The sequence below is a fragment of the Lycium ferocissimum genome, chromosome 4 (assembly GCF_029784015.1).
Source record: "Lycium ferocissimum isolate CSIRO_LF1 chromosome 4, AGI_CSIRO_Lferr_CH_V1, whole genome shotgun sequence".
Classification (NCBI taxonomy): Eukaryota; Viridiplantae; Streptophyta; class Magnoliopsida; order Solanales; family Solanaceae; genus Lycium; species Lycium ferocissimum.
The window spans coordinates 56,166,437-56,174,997 of NC_081345.1; the positions used below are offsets into that span (position 1 = coordinate 56,166,437).

Here is an 8,561-nt window from a genome sequence, read left to right on the forward strand (position 1 = left end):
TGATCAAAACAAGGTTGTATAATTTGAAGTCCACCAAATCACAAGTCTCAACTAGAGAGAAAAGTTCAATATTCATATATTTTAAGATAGATTCCTTTCAAAATGAATTACAAGCACCTTTAAATAAGGTTCTTAAAATATACTAGTCAAAAGAAATAAATTGAAGTGTAGTCTTCTAGGTGCATAGAAGACTACAAAATGCATATTCCTAGAAGCCTAGAAAGCCACTACACATATTGAATGTCAAAATAGCCTTTAATAAGCCTAGAGAACACAAAAAGGGAATCTTCCTTCGTTCACATTAGTCCAGCCCCTCATGTTCACACTAGAGCTTCTAGAAGTCCTAATTTGGGTCGCTAGACTTGTTCTTTACGTCAGCGTGATCTTGGGCTTCAATCCACATCCTCTCGGGCTTCAATTTGGGTCTCCTCGGCTTGAACACTTGAGTCATCACGATGGTAATTTAGATTGCATCATTAAGTCTAAAGATTTTAAAGTTCATTATATGATGCTTCTACAAGCTAATGATCCAAGTTATGATTAATCGATGTCATTCTTTGTGCCACACTCATCTTATATGCTGATTCCTTCAAGGTGACGCAGAATGCTTATGAAACTCCATAATGGAATCGAGGGTTTACGACCTTATGTCACCCCGATAAAGTATAGTTGTCTTTGAGTTCCTATGCATGCATTATGATAAGTTTATGATAAGGTTATGATAAGCCTATGAGGTATGTGATGATGATATTAAACCACGCCTATATGGCCGGGCTGACACCGCTAAGGCGGCCAGTGTATACACCATGTCTAGATGGCATGGGCAGACACCACTAGTGGATGGCATGAGATAGTTACCCCGGACGCGAAAGGCCTCTACGCGGGCTAATGATGATCACACCGTACTTGTATAGTCGGGCAACTTATATAGATATGCATACATGATATGATAATGTTTATGAAGTAAGTCAGCATGCATTATTTATATTAAAATTGACAGCCAGTTACAGGTTGTTCTTCACTTGATGTATCCTTATTTCATTGATGTGTTGTTATTGTTTATGCCTTACATACTCAGTACAATGCTCGTACTGATGTCCTCTTTCTTTGGTCGATGTGTTCATGCCCATAGGTAGATAGGGAGGTGATCCAGATTTGTAGGAGCTATCAGCAAATTTTGAGAGCACTCCATTGTTCCGGAGGTGCCATTGATTTATTCTTTTGTGTATATATATGTTTTGGGCACGACGGGGTCCTGTAACGTCCATATGTCTAGTACTCTAGTAGAGGCTCGTAGATATATGGTCTCACGATGTCTGTATTGTATGTATATTATTTTGATAGCCGAAGGGCTTATGTATATAAGGGTAAATATGTTTCAAAGTGAAAATGATTTTTCTATGATTATAACCATGAGAATAATGAATGAACGCAGGATGAGTAATAGAATGAGTGGTGCTCGGTGGTTAGCTCCGGGTACCCGTCATGGCCCCTCGTCGGGTCGTGACATATAGAAAACATAAGAAGAGAGTATCACTGTAACTGCTTGCATCTTAAGGCGGAATCATGCATGTTCATCTTTACCTCTTAAACATACTACCCATTCATACATAAACTGCCTAAATCAAATAACATCATTAGCCCGCATCGGGGCCTCCCGCGTCGGGGGTAATCATCTCACGCCGCCCACTAGTGGTGCTGCCCGTGCCATATAGACACGGTGTTATAATCATCATCCATAAGACAAGAGTGTGATGCTTCGTACAAATATTTTTTGAACAAATCGCCCACTACGCCCACCGTATAGGCCGCCCGACCATATAGCCGCACTACGGTGTAATCATCCACACAGCCGTATAGACGCGGTGTAATCATCATAACATAAGCATGCATAAGAGCCCAATCAAAAGCTATGACTCTATCGAAGTGACGTAAGATCGGTAACCTCCAATTGTATTATAGAACATCATGATCGTCATGTCTCACCTTGAAGGAACTAGAATTATGAGGTGAGACCCTCAATGAAGGATAACATCAAGGGAAAACATAGAATAAGATTATAAATATCATAAAGCATCAATTCATACACTTTGGAGCTTTTAGAAATAGTCATCATCAATGAAAAAAAATTGAGAAAATCAAGAAATAACTCAACATTCTCATATTCACATTGAACTCATAAGCTTAGGATTCTTAAACATGAACTCATCATCATCATCATCATCATCATAGAAATATTCTCATCTTTGACATCATCCTTATCATTGTAAAGACCTGTCCATCGTTGTTGTGATAAGAGCTTATAGAATCACAAATCTGTGGTTTGGAAAATACGGACATTTTGAAAAGCATTTATGGATTATCAGAAAAGGAGTCATGCCTTGTATCATGAACTTCTAACTCTTAGAAACAAGGGGGTTATGAAAACATTTATGGAATCAAACATAGGAATCATGCCTTTGAAAGAAAGGGACGAGCTTTAACATACCTGTTCAGCCTCTAATTATCTACACTTATTCGTCTGAGCTCACAAGTCTACATTTAAAAGGATTCACACAATCGTTAAACTCATCGTAGTATACTTGTGCTAAGCTTTCAAGTCAAACTATTTATATCCGGATAATGCTTAAAATTAGTAACTTGTTGCAAAGATCTCCCGTTTTTATATGCCTAGCCCGAAATCTCAATTCAGTAACCAACAACAACAACAATACCAATATCAATAACATCATTTCCAAAGCCAATATATACCATAAAACAGCCCACACGTTGTTTTCCAACATCCATAACTAACCAACTTACTATACAATTATTTAACCACTATATCTTCGTGAATAAACCGGTATTAACGTAAATAGAAAGAGATTCATACCTTATTCTCGTTGAAATAGCAATATATCCAATATCCGCTTTGAATCTACACTAGAATCCACCACACAACAATACAAGAATTACGATTATGCGCTACCCGAGCCTCGGTTAATCAAAATCACTCCAATTCCTCACTTATTTTATGACCTAAATACCCCTATATGTGCTGAGCCTCACCCTCTAATTTTTGGATGAAATTAAAGGGGTTTTGACCCTTTTATAGGGTGCCAAAGTAGGTGGAACAAACTTACTCACTGACCTTCGCGAACGCGATGGTCTAGAATATTTCTGGCCATCGCGTACGCGGGCCCCCTGTCGTGAACGCGAAGGGCAATTCTACCCAGTTCAACCAGATTTTCGTTCTTCAGCCCATTGACCTCCAATCCTTCCAATACTTCTCATACATGATCTTAGACCATTAACACCATAAAATAGGCGCATGTTACTCCAGGTCGCAATTCATTCGCTTTCCAATTCTCTCATGGCTTACTACATAAACTAATTTTTTCATGATTATAGCATAAACACATGCAATCATACCTATCCTTGAGGGTGGCTCCAAAGTATACACTTAGGGCGGCCAATATCTACGAATTTCAATGTACAGAACTACAAGTTGTAACATTCTTTCCCCCTTAAAAACATTCGTCCTCGAATGTTGGGGTGTACAAACCCACAACATCTCCGTTGGTTTCATAAGGCGGTTGCCTTTCTCTTTGAATTCAATTTTTATATCTTTATACTATAAATTGATCAGTCTCTTCCTGTTCTCTCTTAACTCTTCCATTTGGACTCATCTATGCATTCCATCACTTCTTTGTTCTTATGTACATTATCAGGTATCAACTCATATCTCGCTCCGTTCTGTTTCCCTTATCGTAGTCTCAAGTTGCAATTCCATAACTACTAATCTTCTTGCAAGTACTCCCTTTTTCTCATTCCTTGTTTCCCTATCAGCACTACAAGAAAAATGGCTTTTAGGGAAGGGAAATCTGGTCCCTAAAAGTGTGAATTTGATCCCTAAATGTTAATAGCGACCAGATATTGCTGGTCGTCACTGGTCCCTATAGGCTCCGCCGCTAAAAGTCAATAGCGACGAGATTTTTTCCACTGGTCCTTAGAGAGTATCAGCGGCCAAACAATTTCTGGTCCCTAAAACCACTTTTATAGGACCACATATCTGGTCCCTAGGTCTAGATATATTCTTTCCAGCAGATTTTTAATGATCAATTTACTGGTCTCTAATGGTTTGTAATTGAGCTTCCCAACCAAAAGATCTGCTCTTATAAACATTTTCATATGAATAATCACATGAACTTTACAAACTATTCTATTAAATCAAGCATTCATAAAGAAACATACATATAAAATTTGTAATTAATTGGAAAAAAAAAAAAATATATATATATATATATATATATATGAAAATCCCACTAGTAACTGTACAACCATGATGTCTATATCATAGTACTGCTTACACTGATGCTTAACAAAAATATAGCAAATTTCTAACTGCCCAGCAGAATGAAAACCAATTTATCATCATATATGAAGTCTTCAACACCTGTGTCTTGACTGTAACCTCCAGTCTTCAAATCCCATAAAAACATAAAGTAAATTTCTTTAAGAAAACTTATAAAGATCGTCTTCAACACTTGTGTCTTGACCGTAACCTCAAGTCTTCAAATCCTGTAAAAAAAAGATAAAGTAAATTTCTATAAGAAAACTTATAAAGATCGGATCAGCTGATACTTCGACAAGTTTCAAAAATGTAAACTCATTGAACCAATAGGCATTTGACCTTTTCTCCTGAAATGAGACACAATCTGCAAGTAACCAAATACAGCATAAATCTTGGCAATCAGTTCCTACTCAACAAATACAATATAAGCCATAACATACTGAACACACAAGTTGCAAAAGCACATACTCATTGCAGCTTTGAGAGTGATTACACTAACCCAAACATTTCAAGGAGGAGGGAGACTTCTCATTTGGTCCTTCAAGAATTTGAATAACAAGATTAAACTCATTGTTAACTTTCATAATCAACAATTTTGAATGCTATCTAGCAAATTATGTAAATAAGATCCAAACACAAAGTGCATTACACGATCTGGACGGATGACACTCAAAAAGCCAAGCATTCTCTGTAAATGTCTCACATTAGATAAATTAATTGATGTCTAAGAGAAACTCATTCTTAGTCTAAGAACTCTGTTGAATGATGAAAGTTATCATGATGATCACAATTGAGAAAAAATGAGAACATATAAAAAATTACGAAAGATAACTAAAAATTAATATAGCTTCTTTATCAAAACCAAGTAAGACTTAGATTTTCCATCAGGTAAAGTAATATTTCATTAGGATTGCATCCTGTACATTCTTAATTTCACAAAGAAAAAGAGATAGTTTTTTATTGTGAATTTAGCTTCTTTATCAAGATCAATCATAAGCTAGACTTTTTTCCATCGGGCAAGTAAGATTTATTTAAAAGCTTTCAACAATATAAAAAAAATTTGTAGTTTATTAGTGCATGAGAAATTAGCTACTTCTCATATGTCTAAGTATATTACACCTCCCCTTCAAATCAGGAATTTAACCTGGCTTAGCCATGCAAAGATCTTGAACAACTCAATGGACCGGTAATTTCCAGATTCCAAGTAATCTGTTGAATGTTTATAAGACATTGTGCAATTCTAATGTTCATAATCAACTCTAACTCATACTTTCTTTTCCCAAAACCTATACAACAAAGTTAAAGCTTGTCCAGGTCTTCTCTTTTCTTTCATATAAGTTCAGTCAAAGATGACATGCAATGTCAAATATTATTGTCACAGTTGCAGAAAATCATTCTAGTTGATGTTAGACAACATAGCAGTATTACATACTTTTTATTTAGTTACCAAATAATTTTTCTAAATATATCTTTCAAGGGGATATATCAAAATTATATTCACTAGATCTTGAAGTGACCAGGATACTCAGATATACATATCCTAAATAAATAAAAAAAGTAAAGAAGGCAAAGAAACACTTACAGTGTACCAATATGAGAAACTCAGCAGCTATGACGAATATATTTTATGCCCTTTCACTAAGTTTTAAATCAGGCAATTCACTTCTTGAATGAATAAATCAACCAGGTCTAGTGTTCAACTAATTTAAATTTAACTTAATCTGGTAAACCATTGGATGTCTTTTAACTACTTTAAAGATTTTCTAATCCACTGGTAACTAAGAACTTCATGCTTAAGAGACAACAAACTCTTTAAACCATATGTCCTAGTTTCATAATGACATCCTTCTAACTTGTAATGTGAACATGACCTCAAACAAGAGTTTAAATCAATTACTTGCCATTCCCAAACCTAATCTCCCTATTTTAGACAAGACAAGAGATGGTTTGGTTGTGGTTTACTAATTTATACCAGTTTACACAAAAGGCACACACATAAAAAAGCTACTGGATGCATACATATACCCCTTCAGTGACAAACTTAACCAATTTATCCCCTTTTTTACTGGATAAAAACAGGAAACAACCGTGAACAGACTATGGATCAGTTTTGGAGTGTTCTCAATAATCTTTAACCAAATTAAAAAAGTTTTCAGCACATAAGCATCATTGACTACTACTCTTTTGATAAGAATTATGGTGAAGCAATCATTCAAGATTGATGAAAGCAGAGTTTGGAACAATGAAACAAGTTAACCATCTAATCTTATACTCAACCAGTTCTCATTACCAGAAGAAGGGTCTTCTACGAGGGACTTAACTATACACATATTTGACAAGTCGAATCTACATTTCTAATTAAGTGTATAGGATTGTATCTATACCAATGCAATGTTTGGTACTAGTATAAATTTGTTCAATTGTTTTCATTCCATTATAGGATGTCTACCATTCAATTTCCACTTCAACATTCTCTGTTGATTATAAAATGACCCCGTCAATTTTTGTCATTGCTTCCCTGTTTCCCAGAGGGTCTGCAAGAATGGAACATCTTAGGCAAAATTTGTTTACCAGTTAGCTTCTTTTCTCCTCTCAGTCTAATTTCTGGTGGATAGATATTACATTGTTGTAGCATTTATAAATACAATATCTGAACCCAACAATGCAAGAGCTACAGACGAACCAAAAAAAACTTATGGCAGTTATCTTTTTTGTTGAATGTGCAAAAATTTGAGCAGCCTATTCAATAGCCACATGCACAAAGCCTTTAATTTTTGGTCTATTCCAGTAACCGAATTTATCGAGATTTCTCACTACTCAATCAGAATCCGTAATAAGCGACCAGGATACTAAGTTTTGAGGATTCTTACTTACAATCCCCAAAACGCACTGTTCACACTTACATTCAGAAGTATATACAGAAAAGAAACACTTATATACCCAGCATTTCATTGCTCTCACAGACCAAGAAATTAAAAGGAAATTTTTTTGTTCCCTCCTTGTCCTCCAAGTCCTAGCTTTAAACCTAACCCTAGCCACCATAACCACATCAATTCCAATACTCTAACTATCCCTAGCACTCCAATAATCAGTATTCACTAGAATCAATCCAAAGAATCTCATTCTTAATAGTCAATATTTAGTAAAAACAAAATTTCTGGTGCTAAACCAAAGAGAAAAAGAAAAAAGATAAACCTGCTAAGATAAACAGCTCTTATCGTTGCCGGATCTTTGAGTCACCTATCTCAGCCACCTCAAATAGACGCCCACGTTGATGCCGCCGTGAGTATTCATCCTTTTAGAGAGAAGTTGGAAGAGTAGAATGGTAGGGGTAGGAGAGAAACACGTAGATATGATAGGGTTTAATTTGAGGAAAATGAGAAAGGGTGAGGAGTGGGGGCGTGCGTGGGTGGGTGGGTTAATTAATTAATTAAGAAGATATGATATAGTTTTTCTCTTTAAAAAAAAATGCTTCTCACTCCCGAAGTTATATATTAGCGAAGAGATGTTCAGCTTTTTCGTGACCAGATTGGGACCCTTCATTAACATACAAACAATTAGGGGCCAGAAAAACAAGCCATCCCCATAAGTATGCTTTTGGCAACCAGATATCCACCTCGTCGCTAAATGTTGGTCGTTAAAAACCATTTTTCTTGTAGTGCAGTGGGCAGCTCCCTTGGTCAAATACGGCGCCTCTTTTGCTTTTACTCCTTTGGCACCATCTCGGATTATTCCTTCTTGTGCCCGTTAATTTCGGATACACACTGTATTGACTCTTTGTCGTTCATCAGTCAAGCTCTCTAATCCTTTATATCCTCATCACAGCCGCTCTCAACTGACACCCCAAAGGTTTTTCAATATCACTTTATAATGGTTATTGTCCTCAAGCTATCCTTCCCAACTCCTTTCTAAAATCAGTTACAACAATGTCCAAAATGCGTATATATACAATGCTTCTTCATCATTTTTATTACTCTTCGGTGTGCATCGCTTAGAACAATCTAAATCCCAAGTTCAAACTAATTTCATAGCTCATCACATCTTTGAGCTCCTACCAATACTTAACCTCCTTCCCTCAAGTCTCGCAATTCAATTCAGAATCATAAGGCTATGGCAATTCTTACTTCACTACGACTTTCTTGCAACATAAGTATATTTATCCTCGATTTCCTTATTCCAGCAATTACCTTATCAGCCGTTATTCTCTATTAGCTTTCCAGTGTGGCCT

The 8,561-nt window shown here is 36.1% G+C and overlaps 1 long non-coding RNA gene across 1 annotated transcript; it reads right to left on the reverse strand.

Annotated features, from left to right (window-relative positions):
• Positions 1–4,396: 4,396 nt before the first annotated feature.
• LOC132053561 (uncharacterized) lies at positions 4,397–7,988 on the reverse strand. The gene is made up of 2 exons (XR_009414147.1): positions 7,529–7,988; positions 4,397–4,560 (listed from the first exon to the last, which is right to left on the reverse strand). It is a non-coding gene; the product is annotated as an uncharacterized LOC132053561 (long non-coding RNA).
• Positions 7,989–8,561: the final 573 nt, after the last annotated feature.